The sequence below is a fragment of the Zootoca vivipara genome, chromosome 8 (assembly GCF_963506605.1).
Source record: "Zootoca vivipara chromosome 8, rZooViv1.1, whole genome shotgun sequence".
NCBI classification, from domain to species: Eukaryota; Metazoa; Chordata; class Lepidosauria; order Squamata; family Lacertidae; genus Zootoca; species Zootoca vivipara.
The window spans coordinates 10,115,908-10,136,079 of NC_083283.1; the positions used below are offsets into that span (position 1 = coordinate 10,115,908).

General features: G+C 45.0%; 1 protein-coding gene across 1 annotated transcript in view; it reads left to right on the plus strand.

Moving 5' to 3' along the window:
* The window catches only part of KCNQ3 (potassium voltage-gated channel subfamily Q member 3), a 132,005-nt gene that overhangs the window by 57,217 nt on the left and 54,616 nt on the right, over positions 1-20,172 (plus strand). The gene's annotated exons all lie outside the window — the stretch shown is intronic.

The window sequence follows — 20,172 nt, forward strand, 5'->3', positions numbered from 1 at the left end:
TCAAAGCGAATGTCCGAAGGATCTTATAAAGTTTTCGAAGACAGATGCCACACCTCCGCCAGGTGAAACCCCCCCCCCAAATCCTGTTCCAGAATGCACCACTCAGCCAAAAGTGCATGCTGGGAAAAGAACCAGGTTGTAAACCAGTGCCCTCTAGTGGCGGCTACAATGGTACTGCACCTATAGAACCTTCCCTCTCAACAGCACCTCGGCTGCTGTTTACATACTAGAACTAGACCAAAGCCTTTACAGACTAGGCCGAATGGAGGTACTGACTCACCTGGGTGGGGGTTACAGGAGGAGGGGACGGGATAGGTCAGGACATGATGGGACCAGGCACAGGGATGACCCAGGGGGTGGGGGGAAGAGGGGGCATGATACATCATGGGACGGGACAGGTTGGGGGGAATCACAGGGAAAAGCCAGGTGTGGGGGAGGAGGGAGCGGGATACATCATGGATTGACACAGGGTGGTGGTAGTCACAGGGATTAGCCACAGCAACGCGTGGCATGGCTAGCTAGTACTAGATAAAGTGTGAATGAATTTCCATAGGACCTTTTAGAAGAAAAATGGACGCAACAGGGAGGGACGTGACATGCAAAGTCTTCCAGATGCACCCCCCCCCGCCCCGCCCCGGAAATGACTATCAGTGCCAGCCTATGAGATACCTTCAGCGTGATGTTTCTGTGTTGCTAATCTGCTAAATGAGAAACAGCAAATGTGCGAAGTGTCCCATTGCACCTTCGGGACTAACAGATTTATAAGCCACAGACTGCTTCGTCAGAAACATTTGCATATTTTGATTAGAAATGCGAGAACTATTCAGTGCGAAGACACGCCACGCGGCTCGGTTGTGAATACCTATAGACGCACAGACACACATAGGGTTTTGCATCATGCAAATGAAGGTCTCCTGTGTTTGGGGGTTCTGCCTCTGAAAAGCATCCGAACGCAAACTGACACTAAGAAATGAAGCTGCATAGATGGCGAGCCAATCCTATGAGCAACATCCCTAACATGCTATTAATAAGACCTGCTTTGAATTCTGTTCCGACTCTGCTATTGCTGCAGCCTCCAGTGGGGTTTTGAGCCCCATCAGGGAGAAGGAAAATACCCCTGATGGCATTTCTGGGTAGGGGGAAGTTGCTTTGTGGTACAGAACATGAAGTTCGATTCCTGGCATCTCCAGGTAGAGCTGGGGAAATTCGTCTCTGGAAATAAATTAGTAAATAAATAAAATAATAAAATTTTATTTGTACCCCGCCCTCCCCGGTCGGAGCCGGGCCCAGGGCGGCTAACATCATAAAACTAACACAGTATACAAAGAACATAAAAACATAAAAAACAGGCAATCAATTAATCAAAATACATCTTAAAATTAGTTCCGAGCAAATTAAAATATGGACAGATGGCAGTCCGTGGGTAAAATTGAGAGTGGTTAATATTCTTACCACTGGTCTTATAAAGGACCTGTGAGCGGGCTAGGAGCCTCTGTAACGCTTGTTCTTATACAGAAAGAAAAGAATCAGACTGAACCCCGGCCAAAGGCCTGGTGGAACAGCTCCGTCTTGCAGGCCCTGTGGAAAGATGTCAAATCCTGCAGGGCCCTGGTCTCTTGTGAGAGAGCGTTCCACCAGGCCAGGGTCACGGCCGAAAACTCCACTGTTGTTAGTCAGTGGAGACAGGACAAAGCTCAATTGACCACTCAATAGGACAAGAACTAATGAGTTCTTGTATAAGGACAAGAACTAATGAGTGCTGGAAATGTAAAGAAAAGGAAGGTATCGTTTACCAAATGTGGTGGACAGTGTTCTCGAAGCTACGAACATGAGTTTGACCAAACTGCGGGAGGCAGTGCAAGACAGGAGTGCCTGGCGTGCTATGGTCCATGGGGGTCACAAAGAGTCGGACACGACTAAACGACTAAACAACAACAGCAGCAGCAGCAGCAGCAGGGTTGTTCGAAGACTTGTAATGAGAAACTTTCGACCTTTCTATATTTATTTAAATTTTCAGTTATTTTGCAATGTGTGTAATTAGAATCGGAAAATGTACAAGATGCAATGATATAAAGGTTAATTCTGAAAGCCACGAGGCGGGAGGGAAGGAAGTGGGCAAGCTCTAAAGAGCCAGGGATGTAAAGTGGAGTGTAAGGATGGGAATGTATATTATTAAATGGGAAATAAATAAAAAATTATATTTGTGGGAGTGTGTATGTGTGTGTGTGTGTGAGAGAGAGAGAGAGAGAGAGAGAAAGAAAATGGACCACTCAATAGGGGTGTTCACACGCCACATTTAACAAGTGTAAAATCTGTGTACACAGCAGAAGAACTGTGCAAATCAACAAGAGCACAGTCGTTCCCACGAACACTGGTAGTGGTGCAGAGGTGTTTTTTGCCTGCACTTGGTGTTATGTGTGAGCAAGACCAGCATAAGGCAGCTTCCTGTATAATTCAACCCGTTTCCTTTGGAATTCTCTCCCTTTAAACCATGGGTAGGCAAACTAAGGCCCGGGGGGCGGATCCGGCCCAATCGCCTTCTAAATCCAGCCCACAGACAGTCCAGGAATCAGCTTGTTTTTACATGAGTAGAATATGTCCTTTTATTTAAAATGCATCTCTGGGTTATTTGTGGGGCCTGCCTGGTGTTTTTACATGAGTAGAATGCTCAAAAGTGATTCGGATTTAGGTCGCTCTTTTTCAATGGGGCGCATGATGCGCGGTGAAGCCAATGGTGCCTGTGTGATGTTCAGCAGGGATCCATATCTATACTGCTTCTGGATGAGGACACATTATATGTGATTGCAGATAAACTTGCATGCATTTGCCACTTTGGTCTGGCTCTCTTTGGCAAAAAATTACATATCTGCTTTTTCAGGGAAAGTCTCCTATTCTTGTAATGCCAGTCTGTGCAATGGTGGAAATAGCAGCACAAGAAGGACAGCCAGCCAATTGCCTTCCCTGCTTTCTCTCCCTTGTCATCTGGATGCCTGGAGAATAGTTATTTGACTGGTCTCTATTAAGCAGATTAGACTAACACTTTAAAGTAATTATCTGAAGATTTCAACACTCCGGCTTGCTCCGCGATTGGATGACCATGCGCTGTACCTTTATTGAATGAAGTCCCATTATTCGATTCCTGCTATTACTATTATTATCACTATTGTTATTATTTTTTATTAATCAATCCAGGTTTTGCAAACCCAAGCAAATGATTTTACACATTTCATTTCATTTATGTATGAATGGCTCTCCACGAAACATCCTGAAGCGATTCAACAAAAAACAGCAACACCACAATTCTGTTGAAATCCAAAATGGGGACTATTGTTGACTGAGACAAATGTCTCCACTTAAAAGCCTTGTTGGAAAAGGAAGGTCTTTAAGATAGGTGCTTGTCTGATATATAATGAGAAGGAGGTCCAAAAGGCAGGCACTGGCACATTGAGAGGGCAAAAGTCCAGTGCTGGGGTGACAAGTCAATAATCACACCAGGGTGGGAAAAGAGAGGATTTATTCAGCCTGCAGTAGCAAGGTATGGGTAAAGGTAAAGGTAAAGGGACCCCTGACCATTAGGTCCAGTCGTGACCGACTCTGGGGTTGCACGCTCATCTCGCATTATTGGCCGAGGGAGCCGGCGTATAGCTTCCAGCTCATGTGGCCAGCATGACAAAGCCACTTCTGGCGAACCAGAGTAGCACACGGAAACGCCGTTTACCTTCCCGCTGTAGCGGTTCCTATTTACCTACTTGCATTTTGATGTGCTTTCAAACTGCTAGGTTGGCAGGAGCTGGGACCGAGCAACGGGAGCTCACCCCATCACAGGGATTCAAACCGCCGACCTTCTGATCAGCAATCCCTAGGCTCAGTGGTTTAACCCACAGTGCCACCTGGGTATGGGTAGGGTTGCCATATTTTGAAGAGCAAAAAGGAGGACAGCATTTTTAAAAAGAGGACGTGTCATTTGCCAATTTAGTAGTCGACATTTACAGAATGAGAGATAAATGGTGAAACTTCAGGCATTTCTTTTTTTCCTACCCCCCCCCCGCTACATTATAGTTCAAGATAGATCCATGCAATAAATTAAGCATTGTTTGATGGTAAGCATTGCCCTTCACTTTCGTGAAATGCATCCTTCCACTCTAAAGTGTTCTGTCTCTTTGCTGCAAAATACCAGAGGTAGGCATGCATTTCAAAGTTATATTGGAAGGAAAGGACCTTTGCTGTGCTTGGCTGCGGTTCAAAGCCTGGGGGTGGACAATAGGCTGTGTATTTTCTCAAAATTGAAGGCAGTGTGGGGGGGAAGCATTGCTGGCATACAGTGTGTTGTGAATGCTTATCTCACCATCATTTCTGCTGACAACATTTGTTGAGTTTTCTCCCCATGGAACTTCAGAAACACATGAGAACCTTTTGATTGGAAAGGCAAGAGGGACAAAGAAACGAGTGGGGAATGTTGGCTTTTTCAGATCATGTTACGGGTTGCATTTGGGTGCCATGATAAGCTGTGGTTTATTATAAGGAGATGAACCTAGCCTGTACCCAGACTCACAAACTTCCTCCTCCCCTCCCTGCCTCCAGTGTGGTTGTACGGAGTCTGAAAGCTTCACTTCCAATTTCAGTTTAGCATTGCTTCTATCCCTTAAACTCTGGCAATCTTGACTATGGTTTGTTAAGTCATAGTTAAGGCTAACCACAGTTTGATGTATTTTAAAAGCACGACAAACCATGGTTAATTGTAAAAGGGGAGTGAAAGCATCTACTCTTTACAGGAAGGCCAGAGGACAACAACAAAACAAAACAAAACAAAACAAAACAAAACAAAACAACAACAACAACAACAACAACAACAACAACAACAATTTATTATTATTTATACCCTGCCCATTTGGCTGGGTTTCCCCAGCCACTCTGGGTGGCTACCAACAGAATATTAAAAACACGATAAAACATCAAACATTAAAAACTTCCCTAAACAGGGTCACCTTCAGATGTCTTCTAAAAGTCAGATAGTTGTTTATTTCCTTGACATCTGATGGGAGGGCATTTCACAGGGCGGGTGCCACAACCAAGAAGGCCCTCTGCCTGGTTCCCTTAACCTCACTTCTCGCAGTGAGGGAACCGCCAGAAGGCCAGAAAGAGCCAGGAAGGGACTAGGTGTTAATCAGTGCTATTTTTTTCTAGAAAAAGAGGTTCTGAAACTTACCTCCCTCTTTCTCTTAGAATGGCAGTGGTACCCACCTGAGAGATGCCCGAACCCACCTGATATTTACAAATCTGTCAATCAAGATGCCTGATAATACTTGCTAATTGTCCTTCCTGGCTTGTCGGAAGCATCCTTCTGAAATGGTGAATGCCTTGACTCTAGAATCCATTGTCAATAACTTGTTTCATTCATACACAGATACCTGCTCTTTTCACAGCTCACCATGGGCATTCAACAGATCTGGTTTGCAGAGTGTGAGGGACCTATCAGGATTTTCCTGCTACATGATTTGAGGGTGCCTCGGAGGTTGACTAGGGGCTAAACAATGGCTACTGTACCGCTCTCTGTACTATTTCAGACACGTGGTTTATGCACTTAGGTATAGGTGTTTGCCTCGTGCACTTGTGTAATGTGCTTTTTATTTAGGACACCTTAGAATTCTTGCAGCTTAGCCTTGCTCCATGCCCTCCTCACATGGTTTTCAGGCCTCTTTGGACTGTGATAATGTCTCTTCCTTGCTTGCATGGATAGTGGAGAGGTGTGCATGTGTATAGTGTTCTTGACCGTGCATGTCTAAAAACCTCTGGCCATCCCCGAGTTCAGCCACTGCAGAAGGGAGTGAAATGTTTTGCTGGGAAATGGCCTGGGTTCCAAGCCATCACCAGAGCAGCTGGCCTTGTTTTCTCCCCCCTGTGGAGCTTAACCAAGTTCTTTCCTGGCACCTAAGTTGTATTTCGCTGAGACGCTCATGACCTTTCGGGTGTCCTGGCTGGTGGTAACTACTTTCTTCAGCGGGTTTCGTTTGACTTCTCAGGAAATTTAATAATCCCATAGCACCGAACGGGGAGAGGGGGAAACACAAAATCTGATAAAGAGCCATACATTCATTGCGGTTTCGCTTGTACATTAATGGATTATTGACTGAAATAGGTCAGATCTGTCCGTAATTATGCCTTTTGCTGCGCTTGTGAAAACGGAACCTCTCGTGTGACTGTTAACCTACATACTAACCTGGTAAACGGTTTTTCCGAAAGGCATTCAAAGTCAATTCCTGTCCGGCGTAGGCTGAAAATCTTTCCTCGCTGATTTTTATCAGGCAAAGTTGATTAACAGGCTGTTAACAGGGTATCCTTTTTTCAGTTTATTGTTTATGGCCTACCTTTTGCATTTCTTTGGTTCCAGTAAATTGCACAGCAAAGATGTGAGCCAATACATGCTTACTTTTGTGTAAATTCACAAAGAATCACAGTTTGAATCCAATATTTAGCATCTAGGGTACCCCATCAGAAGCTAATGGATATAATCTGGGAAGACTCTCCTCCCTGTAATAATAACAAACATTAATAGGACTTCAAATGTTAAAACACATCCACATCCACACCAGCCCTGAAAGGTATGCTGGTATTTATTATGCCCATATTTCAGAAGGGTATGTGATGGAAATCCGAGGACAAGAGATTAGTAATTTTCCTAAGGCCACTATAAACAAACATCTCCAGGAATTGCTGCAGTTTGTGTGGTCGGAAATGGAAATTGGTCAAATGAACACGATGAATATTCATTTGCCTCATTGCTGTTCTGCAAATGATATGTAATTAATGACAGGCTGTTTTGTACTGTTTTGACATTTGTTTTATATTGAAATGAGCACAAGTTATGTAAATGGTGTAACTTATTTTAATTAGTGGACTTAGTATAAGGTGGAAACCACACTGCAGCAGAGCAGAAACAATGCTGATTGTGATTAATGGAGGTCAGAATGGAAATTGCTTCCTTTCGACATCGCTCCCTCCAGATGACCTTTTGTTGAGCATTTGTCCTGATTTGCTTGCTCTTTACTAAGCATCTATTCTGATTTGTTATATATGACAATGAGCATTCATCCTGATTTGCTTGAGGGGTGTGTACATGTCTTCCTGTTAATGATTCAGGACCAAGGTGATCAAGGGTCTGGAAACCAAGCCTTACGAGGAATGATGGAGGGAGCTGAGAATGTTTAGCCTAGAAGAGAAGAGACTGAGAGGAGCTATGGAAGCAGTCATCAAATATCTCAAGGGCTGTCACATGGAAGATGGATCAAGGTTGTCCCCCCCCCCTGTTCTTCAGGTTGGGGCAGTAGGACTTGAACCAATGGAGATTCCAGCTAAACTCCAGGAAGAAATTTCTGACAGTATGAGCTGTTTGACAGTGGGCTCCTCCAAAAGGTTGTGGACTCTCCTTTCTTGGAGGCTTTTCAGCAGAGGTTCGATGGGTTTCTGGCAGGGATGCTTTAGTTGAGATTCCTGCATCGCAGGGGGTTGGACTAGATGACCCTCAGGGTCCCTTCCAACCCTATAATTCTATTATCCATTAATCACACACTTTTCTGTGCATTTTCCCATCAGTTTTCTAACTGCAAAAAGTTCATTTTTATTTTTTTTAAAAAAATGGATTTGTTGCTCTAGGGAGGCAGAAAACTGTCATCTGCCGAAATTCCCAGTACATGCTTGGATCTTTCCTGCAAAATAGTGACAGTCGGGGGTGGGGTGGGGTCCTGCCTGTCTCACTCAGCCACTGCCTTATCTGAGTTCTTGGGATAATCCATCTTCATTTTAGTGGAGAGTGTAATTGAATAGAATGTGCTCGCCCCCCTCTCAAAATTGAAATTCTCTGCCAAAAACAACCAAATTCTGAATTTTGCAAACCGAGCTATACTGATTCTTACTTTGGAAACTTTAATCATAGCTTTGTATCCATAAGGACTAGAAACCTGCTCTCTCTCCTACTTTTAAAAAAAGAAGGTTTAGATTGTCAGGGAGGAAGCAAAGTTGAGCACAATGTCCCATATTCTGTGCTCTCGTACAATCACAGTGGGCACAAAAAATGAGAGGGGAGAAGAGGATTCATTTTTCAACTTAAAAAGTTGTGTTTGCCAACTGATAAGTGCCTGCCTTTGTCTAACTTTGAGAAACATCCACCCACTCTATAAAAGAGATAAACCCCAAGTTTGCCACCTACAAATCAGTTTTTAGGGCCAGAACCAGGGCACCAAAGCAATATGCTGACCTGTGGAATGGCGTTGGGGTGGCGGTGGGGAGCCTTGTAAGAAATAAGTCAAGGATTTTATGGGAACGCGGCTAACACTTTTTAGATCTATCGACCACATAAATCTGAGAGGCACAAAGCGCCAAGTCATTATAGAGCAGTGAATCATCTCTCTCTCTCTCTTGGGGAGCAGATGTTCTTGGATGCTTCTGCCCAGACTGGCTCACACAGTGACCTGATGGAGCCTTATGAAGCTTTGGCTGGCTTGAAAGGAAACTCTTTTTTTAAAAAAATGGAAGGATCAGCAAAGGTGTATGTGTGCAAATATACAACCAGAAGCCCAGTTTCTGTTTTTCTCGGGTAAACTGCAAGTTTGATCTGGGAAAACAAACTCGTCTGTAGAAGCCCAGTGCATCGTTCTGGAGGCAAACAGCAAAAGGATCTAGCCGTATTCATCATACATGAGAACAGCTGCCTAAATGGGCAATCCTATGGCAACAGTTGTTGGCAGTTTAGGATGCTGTGGCTCTCCAACCCTGGCATAGTTGAATATATGCCCAGGTAGTTTGTACAGCTGGGGCTCAGCTGGCTGAACTGAGGCTGCTGCAAGACCCAAACAACCCAGCAGTGGGGCTTAGGCAGAGCAGCCACCCCACTACTCAATAGGTTTTGGATCTGGTGTGGCTTTATGCCAGCTTAATTTACAGAGGCATGCTGCCGATAAGGGTTTGGAAGGTGAAGGTGGTATTCAACTACCATGTCCCATCAGTGAAAGGATCTGCATCCAGGATGCAGAAGGGGAAATGCTTGCAGACAGTGATGGAGCAAGAGACTTAATTAGGGTTGATATACGTCCGGAACTTCCCGGGCATAGCCAGTATTTGGCCCTCTTAAGCAGTGACCAGGGGAAAATTGCTGGAATGTCCAGGGGGAATGTAGATTTTGGCAGACTTCATAAAAAAATGGCTCAAAAACTAATATTCTCTTTGAGATTTTGCACACAGAAAAAGCCCAGCAACTTTTGTGTCCAGATTTTCACTTTTTGAAATATGGCAACCCCTTGCTTTGGTTACATTCCACCCTTGTTTTCTGGGTTTTGTTTTTGCTCTAAATTAAAGCTGGAAATGGAGGCAGTGAGAGATTTTACTTTCTTGGGCTCCTTGATCACTGCAGATGGTGACAGCAGTCATGAAATTAAAAGACGCCTGCTTCTTGGGAGAAAAGCAATGACAAACCTAGACAGCATCTTAAAAAGCAAAGACATCACCTTGCTGACAAAGGTCTGTATAGTTAAAGCTATGGTTTTCCCAGTAGTGATGTATGGACCATAAAGAAGGCTGATCGCCGAAGAATTGATGCTTTTGAATTATGGTGCTGGAGGAGACTCTTGAGAGTCCCATGGACTGCAAGAAGATCAAACCTATCCATTCTTAAGGAAATCAGCCCTGAGTGCTCACTGGAAGGATAGGTCGTGAAGCTGAGGCTCCAATACTTTGGCCACCTCATGAGAAGAGAAGACTCCCTGGAAAAGACCCTGATGTTGGGAAAGATGGAGGGCACTAGGAGAAGGGGACGACAGAGGACGAGATGGTTGGACAGTGTTCTCGAAGCTACCAACATGAGTTTGACCAAACTGCGGGAGGCAGTGCAAGACAGGAGTGCCTGGCCTGCTATGGTCCATGGGGTCACGAAGAGTCGGACACGACTAAACGACTAAACAACAAAGCTGATATTTTCCATTATACTTACACAATGTGACCCCAAAAGCTGCATGAGATATAAACAGCCCTGGGGAAAACCCAAAGATGTATAAGTGATGCCAACACAATCCTATTGGTCCAGGTGAAGCTGGAACAAGCAGAACATTTTATTTCTAACCGGTGCCCTGGCAGATGGGAGGTTTTTTGGCAAGCTTCCTTTGTGCTCGCAAGGGTACTTTGCCGTTCAGGTGGCAAATTAATTCAGCAACACAGGCAAGCACTCTCTGGCTGTCCCAGGTGCTAGACACGACGTCACACAGACAGAATGCCTTGGCTCAGGAACAAGCAAAGAAGAAGAGAAGGAGGAGGAATGTTCCTGTCTGGGGAATATATTTCTAGTGGCTTCTGCAACGTACACTTTTGGGGGGCGAAGAAGAGATTGGTAGCTCTGTAGGAACAGATGCTTCTTGCTGACCTTTGGATATCAGACTCTTGGCACAATGTCAAGCACAGGAAAAAAAATGATGGCCTGGATCCAGTTCTAGTCATAGTTGCCAGCTGGCAACTCCAGATAAGGACAGGCACACTCAGCCTTGCCGTGATGCTTGAACTTTGAAGAGTGAGTTTTAGTTCTGCACACATGTGCTGGTAACTTGGAATGCAATCCAAATGTCTGCATTCTGGATGCAGAAATTTTAAGATATGAGAAATTAGGAACCACAAAGAGGTAGAAGGAAGTCATTAAATAAATCAGGGAATAGAACCAGAGATTAGGCATAGATCAGAAATTAAGAGTAGTGAGGAGAAATCAATAAGGTGAAGGTAAAAGGACTTCTTACTGTAAATATATGTTTATAATAATGTTGATAATGGTTCGTATTTCTTAAAAAAACTGTCTTTGATAAGATTTTTTGTTTAATTTTATATTTTTCCTATTTTTCTTTTCTTTTCTACTTTTTTCTTTTCTATTTTCTTTTTGTGTAATTTTTTTTTCTTTCATAATAATAATAATAATAATATATTTATACCCTGCCCATCTGGCTGGGTTTCCCCAGCTACTCTGGGCGGCTTCCAACTGAATATTAAAAACAGTACAGCATCAAACATTAAAAAGGAAGTTGTCTTCTAAAAGTAAAATAATTGCTTATTGCCTCATAACAGAATAATGTTCTCCAATGATTCCTTGTGGCCACTACATTGCTGCATTTTGAACCTGCAGATACATATTAGCATCTGATTAAAACTCTTGTTTTATCTCTTTGTCTCCTAAAGGGGTGCATTTAAAAGATGGCTCCATGTCATAGATTTAAGATCCCTGAGAGTCTTTCCTGTGTGGACATTTCTCTCTCTCTCTCTCTCTCTCTCTCTCTCTCTCTCTCTCTCTCTCTCTCTCTCTCTCTCTCCCTCCCCCCCCCTCCGCCAGCCCATTTTATGGGATTTGTAATAAAATACTCTAAATGGCTTACTTAACGGGTCAACCTTTTTTTCTTCCCTGGTATAATATCGAAACTGCAATTCCCAGCACATTTCAATACACCAAGAGGGAATAGTAGAAATTTACAGCTAATGAAATATTGAGGAGGGCGATTACCTAATCTGCTCCTGGGGACTTGGCAGGCAGGCATACGATAGCCAAGTGCTGTGCTGTCACTGGAGTTTTCGGGGTATAAAAACTTGCAACATTTTGTTGCAGCTGCCTGGAGCCCTGTAGTTCAGTCCCTTATTTCTCCGACAGCAACTTGGCAGGTATGGACAGCTCTGCCTGCACAGTGAGAGATCCAGTAATGCTTCTGAAGACCAGCTTCTAGAAGCCACAGGAGAGGATAGTGCCCTTGTGCTTTCAGGCTTCCCATCTGGTTGACCACTGTGGGAACAAGGTACTGGGCTGGACGGGTCACTGGCTTGATCAGCCAGCTCTTCTTATGCTCTTACGATATGCTCACTGATCACACCTCTCAGTGGTGCATGTTCAACATTGAGAAGAAAGGGACCCTGTGAACCACTGCTCTGCCCAGTCAGGATCCCTGATTGCCCAGGATTCCCACACAGGTCCCAATGTGCATGCCTGTGTCCCTGTCTGCATGTTGGACCCTTCTCAGTTGCAGGCTGTCCATGTTTCCTATTGTGAACATTACTAGAGGGACATAGGGCCAATTATCAGCAGCATCCACAATGTGCAGGCAATACAGGAACTGACTCTTTTATGAGTTTATGAACCTGATGCCTTCCAGATGTTCTGGTGGCTGCACAGCTGTATCGGCTAGCAGTAAATGGGCGTTGTGGTTCAAAACATCTTGAGGGCACCAGGTTGGAGAAGGGTGATTCAAGGAGAGGGATGACGTCACTGCAGGAACTGGGGAGAAAGACAGCAATGCGCTCTTAATTACATCTTGTTATCTAGGCTTGATGGTTCCTTCCTGTTCTTCCCTCTGAAAGTCTTAGTCTAACTTTTTTTTTTTTAAAAAAAAAACTTTCTAATGATAGAGACCATCCATGACCTATCTGGTTCGTGATGCGCAGCCTGTAATTTCCTGGTTTTAATTTTCTTCTCCTTGCTTCTGTGGAGGCCAGTTGCTATAACCAGCGACACAATTATATTTAACGGGTTCTTTCCCCCCTCCTTCTTGACCAGGAAACACATTCTTTGCAACCTGCCCCCCCCCTTCAGCCATCTTTCCAGGACCGTGTGCCATTGTTGTGTGAAAGTCAGACTCCAATATGCTGGTGAAACTCAGTTCCATTTCTCCATAACAGCTGAATCAGGAGGGGCCATGTGGGCTCTGGATGGGGGGGACGACATGATCTGAGCTTGAATCCTGGCAAGTTGGAGGCAATGCGCATGGGTGGTTTCTTGTGTCCAACAAATTCACAGAATAATAGAATTGTAGAGTTGTAATACTCTTAACCCTTTTAATCATGATATTCTATTTATATCATTTATTTATATCATTTATAATTAGCAGTACTATGGAATCATAGAGTTGGAAGGGAGTCCAAGGGTCATCTAGTCCAACCCCCTGCAACGGAGTAATCTCAGCTAGAGCATCCATGGCAGGTGGCCATCCAACCTCTGCTTAAAAAGCTCCAATGAAAGAGAGGCCACAACCTTTTGAGGGAGTCGGATCCACCATTGAACAGCTCCTACCGTCAGAACGTTCCTCCTAATGTTGTCAGAATCTCCTTTTTATGTCATTTGCATCCATTGGTTCAGGTTCTACCCTCTGCAGCAGCAGAAAACAAGCTTGCTCCCTCTTCCATGTGGCAGCTCTTTAGACATTTGAAGATGGCTATCATATCACCTCTCAGCCTCCTCTTCTCCAGGCTAAACATACCCAACTCCCTCAACTTTTCCTCATAAGGCTTGGTTTCCAGACCCTTGATCATCTTGGTCGCCCTCCTCTGAACACATTCCAGCTTGTCAATATCCTTCTTAAAATGTGGTGCTCCAGACCTACCCGGAGGACTCTCTCAGAGTGTCCCTGTTTTCCAGGGACAGTCCCATAGTTACAGAAGCTGTCACAGTTTCTGATTTGATCCTGGAATGGTGGGCACCTGGGGTTATCTATTGCAATAAATAAATGGTGGGCACCTGGGGTTATCTATTGCAATAAATCAGGGCTGTCTTAAGCACCTTTGGCGCCCTGGCGCCGTGGTGCGACGGATCCCTCCGCCCCCCCCATTTTCCAGTGTGACAGGCGGGCGGGCGGCCGGCCGGGTTCAGCGTGCAGTGCGGTCGCCGAGGGCGCTGCTGCGCGACAGGCGGGCGGTCGGGCTTGCTGCGCGATGGAGTGGCCGGCGGGCGGGCAGGTGCGGCTGCATGGCGCCCTATGGTGGGTCGGGCTCAGCGCGGAGCGGTGGGTGGGCGGGCAGGCGTGGCTGTGTGGCGCCCCCCCGGCGGGCCGGTGCCATGGCGCACTGCGCCACCCAGCCTGGCCGTAGAGCCGGCCCTGCAATAATTGCATAGCCATTTCAGGTTTGTTTTGAGTCTCCTCCAGCAAATGCAGCTTCCATGGCTAATCAAAAAGTGGGTTCCTCAGTGACATCTCACCTAGCCACTCTTGGAAACAGTATATACCAGGAGGACCTTTGGGGGTGGCCCAGCTAAGCTCTTCTTATCTTATGTTCTTAGAAGATGATCCATTGGCTGAAATCTAAGAGCATCAAAGTATCTGGAAAGCCAAATTATTATTGGCATTGACACATTGTTTGAGCTCCTGCCTGCTGGCTGTGCTGCTGGCCAATCAGCTGGCTTGCCCCGTCCCTCTGCTACTGTTGGTTTGAGGAAGCCCTTTGTGGCACGGCACGCTGTTGGAGAGATTCCCTGATGTGCCTGATCTGTCGCAGCAGCATTACTGCCACCAAAGCTGAGCTAGCTTGGATTTACTGATCTTTCAGTCAAGGACTCAGCAAGCTCCAGTGCCCCAGCCAGTCAAATAATTTCCCACTTGCTTAGACCTCTGGATTAGAATAATAGAATCATAGAGTTGGAAGAGACCACAAGGGCCATCCAGTCCAACCCCCTGCCAAGCAGGAAACACCATCAAAGCATTCTTGACATATGGCTGTCAAGCCTCTGCTTAAATACCTCCAAAGAAGGAGACTCCACCACACTCCTTGGCAGCAAATTCCACTGCCGAACAGCTCTTACTGTCAGGAAGTTCTTCCTAATGTTTAGGTGGAATCTTCTTTCTTGCAGTTTGAATCCATTGCTCCGTGTCCGCTTCTCTGGAGCAGCAGAAAACAACCTTTCACCCTCCTCTATATAGCATCCTTTTTAATATATTTGAACATGGCTATCATATCACCCCTTAACCTTCTCTTCTCCAGGCTAAACATACCCAGCTCCCTAAGCCGTTCCTCATAAGGCATCGTTTCCAGGCCTTTGACCGTTTTGGTTGCCCTCCTCTGGACACGTTCCAGCTTGTCAGTATCCTTCTTGAACTGTGGTGCCCAGAACTGGACACAGTACTCCAAGTGAGGTCTGACCAGAGCAGGATTATTTTTTATTTTTTTGTTCCAAACTTTTCTGTGCTGCAGCAAGAGTTTTGCAATGTTGCTGGGCATTTCTCGATAAATCCAGCATTATGCGCTTTAACAAAATGGTTAGCTTTACAATAGCTACGCCCGGTTCAGCTGTGGGCATGCATTTACAGTTCCAGGTTTTTCAGCCTGCACATCTGCCTGGGGATCGTAAGCCTGGAGAAGGGTTGTAGCTCAGTGTTAGAACATCTGCTTTGCATGCAGAAGATATCAAGTTCAATCTCTGGCAGCCCCCTAGATAACCACTACCAGTCAGTGTAGACCAGGGTTACCCAAACTTGGGTATCCAGCTGTTTTGGGACTACAAGTCCCAGCATCCCTGACCACTGGTCCTGCTAGCTAGGGATGATGGGAGTTGCAGTCCAACAACACCTAGAGACCCATGTTTGGGAAGCCCTGGTGCGGATGGTGAAGCTAGAATAACCAAATGGTTTGAGTCAGTAGGCAGCTTCCCATGTTCTTCTTCAAATCTCCCATCTGAATGCACAAAGCGGGCAAGTGAAAATCTCAGGGGTGAGCCCCACTGCCTCAGTGGTGCTGTGCCTGCCAAACACATTCCCCAGCTGATGCGTGAACTGTGTATGATTCTCAAGAGACGGACAGGAAACCTGATTAACTAGTATTCCCCGTCCCCATGTTGGAAGCTGTGTACGAGTAAGGCAGACCCTCCAGATCAACACCAATTACACATTGGCTGACACACACCACAGCATTAAGGGGATGGGGCTCAGCCCTTGTATTCCCAATGGCCTCTTCCTCCTATGAGAGCCAGTGTGGTGTAGTGGTTAGAGTGTCGAACTAGGACCTGGAAGACCAAGGTTCAAATCCCCCCCTTGGCCACAAAGCTCATCAGGTAACTTTGGGCCAGTCACTGCCTCTCTGCTTAACCTACCTCACAGGGGTGTTGTGGGGATTAAATGAAGAAGGGGAGAATCATATACAGTGGAACCTCAGGTTGTGGATGTAATCCGTGAGGTGGGATATAAATGCAACAAAATAAACAAACGAGTTTCCTGTTTTATATTGCTTTGCTTTATGATTGACTGCTGGCATTTCCGTTTACTCTGTTGCATGTTTTGTTTTAATAATCCTGTTCCTTGCTCTGGAGGCCTTTGAGTAAAACAAAAAAGTTTATATTTTGTTAATAATAATAATTTGTCCTAAATGGTTGTCTGAAATGGGTTATATTGCCTCACATCAATGGGCGCTGTGGTCTAAGTCAGTGAGCCTCTTGGGCCTGCTGATTGGAAGATTGGAAGATAGATATATCCATATATATATGGACCGTGTTCTCAAAGCTACCAACATGAGTTCGACCAAACTGCGGGAGGCAGTGGAAAACAGGAGTGCCTGGCGTGCTCTGGTCCATGGGGTCACGAAGAGTCGGACACAACTAAATAACTAAACAACACACACAATTATTATTATTTATTGATACACGATGGAGTAAGCTCCTGTGGCTCCATTCCAGCTCCTGCCAACCCAGCACTTCAATAGCACACCAGTGCAAGTAGATAAATAGGTACCACTGCAGCGGGAAGGTAAATGGTGTTTTTGTGCGCTCTGGTACTCATCACGGTGTCCCGTTGTGCCAGAAGCGGTTTAGTCATGCTGGCCACATGACCCGGAAAGCTATCTGTGGACAAACGCCGGCTTCCTCGGCCTGAAAAGCGAGATAAGCACAGCAACCTCATAGTTGCCTTTGACTGGAATTAACCGTCCAGGGGTCCTTAAAAATAAAATAAAAATTGCATCACATATTTCAAAAGCAGTTCTGAGTTACAACAGATCAGCAGCCATCTTGCATTGTTATAAGAGCCACAGCCTTTTCACACTCCAGTATCCTGCCATTGTCAGAAGCCTTGCTCTATAGAATGCTGCATCTAGCATTGAAAATGGATTTCCGGGCATTGGCCTGGCAAAGAGGGCCTTCAATTAGGGAACTTCACACAGCTGGAAAAAAGCAATAAGAGGTTTTCCAGTGCAGTGAGCACTTCAGTTTCCTGGGCTGCTTTCACAAGGAAAGTTATAAGCCAGAGCTGTCAAGTAATATTGCCCAGGGCCCATATCAGTCTCCCCAGAGATCCCTGAACTGCCCTTTCAAATTTAACAAATACTTTATTATTCAACCAACTTCAGTGCTGGAGTCTTAGTAGCCTACGGCATTTGCCAACATAGAACTCTTCACTCTGTCCCCCAATTTCCCCTCTAAATTGGGGTGAAAACGGTGGTAAATAAACAAACAGTAGAACGGGCAGTTCCACTTCAGGCTGCAGGTGGGGGAATCATGTTTTTGAATGCTCCTCTGATTTGAAAACTTCCCCCCCCCAAAAAAACAGATGAACAGTAGCTCCTGGCAAGTAGACGAGGAGGGAGCAAGTTCAGCTCTGTTTCCCCACTGATGTGCTACCTTTATGCCTGTAGGGAGTTTGGGGGGTTTATTTTAAAAAACAACAACCCAGGGAGAATTCAAAAATGGTATCTGACGCCCGTATCAGAAGTGGAGCAATCCACTTTCTCTTCTCAACCTGATTGGGTGTGTTTTCATTTCTTTGAGTTTATATATTGCTTAATGATGTAGTTTCTAAGCTGTGTACAATAGGGATACAACATACATCGTGAAATCAGTTAAGATTAGCCACAGTAAAAAGGTAAAGGGACCCCTGACTGTTAGGTCCAGTCGCGGACAACTCTGGGGTTGTGGTGCTCATCTCGCTTTACTGGCCGAGGGAGCCAGTGTTTGTCTGCAGACAGCTTCTAGTTCATGTGGCCAGCATGACAAAGCCACTTCTGGCAAACCAGAGCAGCACACGGAAACACCGTTTACCTTCCTGCCGGAGTGGTACCTATTTATCTACTTGGACTTTGACATGCTTTTGAACTGCTAGGTTGGCAGGAGCAGGGACCGAGCAACGGAAGCTCACCCAGTTGCGGGGATTCAAACCACCAACCTTCTGATCGGCAAGCCCTAGGCTCTGTGGTTTAGACCACAGCGCCACCCACATCCCATTAACCATAGTATCAAGGAAAAACCTCACTTAAAATACAAAGTTAGTAATAGGGCATCTCTTACAGGGGATGTGTATGGGGAGCCTTCAGGATCAGGCCCATGGCCCATCTACTCCAGCCTCCTTTCCTCACAGTGGCCATATGTCTGTGGAAAACCCACAAGCAGGACTTGAACACAGAAACACTCTCCCCTTCTGCGTGGTTTCCAGCAACTGGTATTCAGAAGCATTGCTGTCTCCGACTGTGCAGAGCCATGCTCACTAGTAGCCATTGTTATCTTTATCCTACATTAATTTTTCCAACCCTCTTTTTAAGTCTTCCAAGTTGGTGTCTTCCTGCAGAAGTGAGTTCCATAGTTGACTCTTTTACAGCATGCACAAGCTTTGAGTTTGGCAGAAGTCTTCAGTGGACGAATGAGCTCCACGATATTCCATACAGATATTGCACGCTCCAAGCCCTTAAAAGCCTATTGTCTCGCCTCTGTTGCATCTTCCGACTTTCATTTCTTATGCTCTGAATTTTTGTTTGTCTTCCGTCTCTTCTGAGGATATCAGCAGGGGGTTAATGTGATTATTCTACAGAGTTGGGCTTCCTTAATTAAAACAACAACAACAGCCCCAAAGACGAACTGGTTGTCTTTTCCTTGCCTGTGTGACTGTACTTATTATTTTCTAGCTCCTGCTGTTATCTCCAGCAATCAGATCCAAGAAAATGATCTGATGCTGTATTTGCATCCAGACAATACTTTAGGGAGACTGTTTTTCTTTTGTCAGAACGAGGGGAGGGGAGGTTCTCTAGGCTGATTCATACTTGCATCTTGAGGGCTGCAACATCACAGTTCTTTTTGCTCATTTAGCGGTTCGGTTGGAGTTCTAGCGCATGCAAGGAAGGTGACATTGTGCCTCCTTGCCCACCCACAATGCATTGGGGAGGGGGATAATAATTAGGTGCTGTTCAGTCCTAGTCCTGCTTACACCCATTTGTGATTTCCAGCAACTGGCATTCAGAGGTACACACTGCTTGAGAATAAGCGTGGGTAGAAGACCGTCATTGTGGCTAGATGCCATAGGTGCCAACTACCTGGGGCCCTGGGGCCCCGAGCAACCAAAAAATTCCCCATGAAGGGGCCGGGCACCCACAAATTTTGCATGGTACCCATGGCCTCGGTCGCTCATGGTCGTGAGGCCAAGATGACACTCCTGCTAAATGCCATATTGCAGACAGCATGGCCAGAGAGGACCACAGATTTCCCAGCCCTGGTCTAGGGATATTGATCCCTCAGTCCTCAATATCTAAGTGAATTATGTACAGTGGTACCTCGGGTTACAAACACCTCGGGTTACAAACACTTTGGGTTAAAGACTCCGCTAACCCAGAAGCAGTACCTCGGGTTAAGAACTTTACCTCAGGATGAGAAGAGAAATCGTGTGGCAGAGGCGTAGCGGCATCAGGAGGCCCCATTAGTTAAAGTGGTACCTCAGGTTAAGAACGGTTTCAGGTTAAGAACGGACCTCCGGAACGAATTAAGTTCGTAACCAGAGGTACCGCTGTATATATATATATAGAGAGAGAGAGAGAAAGAAAGAGAGAGAGAGAGAGAACATTTCAATTGATCAAAATAAAATGGAAATAAAAAGTGAATAAACAATAAAATATAATGAAGTAAAAAAATATATTATATCACTATATATGCAAAATTCCATATGTGCTTGTCTAGAATATAGGTATATAAAATGTTATTGTTATCAAAATAGATATATGATTATTTATAACCTACTATATTTTTTATAAACGCATTCCAAGTATCGCTTTACTTGTCTGTACAAAGTCTACAACTATAAGCAATCCATTCATAAGTTGCAAGTACAGTATGTCATAACCTCAGTCCATTGACTGAAGAGGACCACCAATTTATCTTTCTAGTGCATCAATATCAGTCTTTTGACCATAGTAAAGGCATGAAAGTTCCATTTACGTTAACCCGTTGTCAGATTCCATTTAGTATGTATGTAATTCAAAAGAATATTTTCCTTTGAAATGTTTAACTTTTTCTGCACAGTTGTGTTTGCAGAATCCAATACTTTCTCCCAAAACTTAGTGAGTGAAGGACATTGCAAAAACATGTATTTCAAAGAACTTTCAAAGAAGCATTATCCCTATTATGTTGTTGTTGTTGTTTAGTCGTTTAGTCGT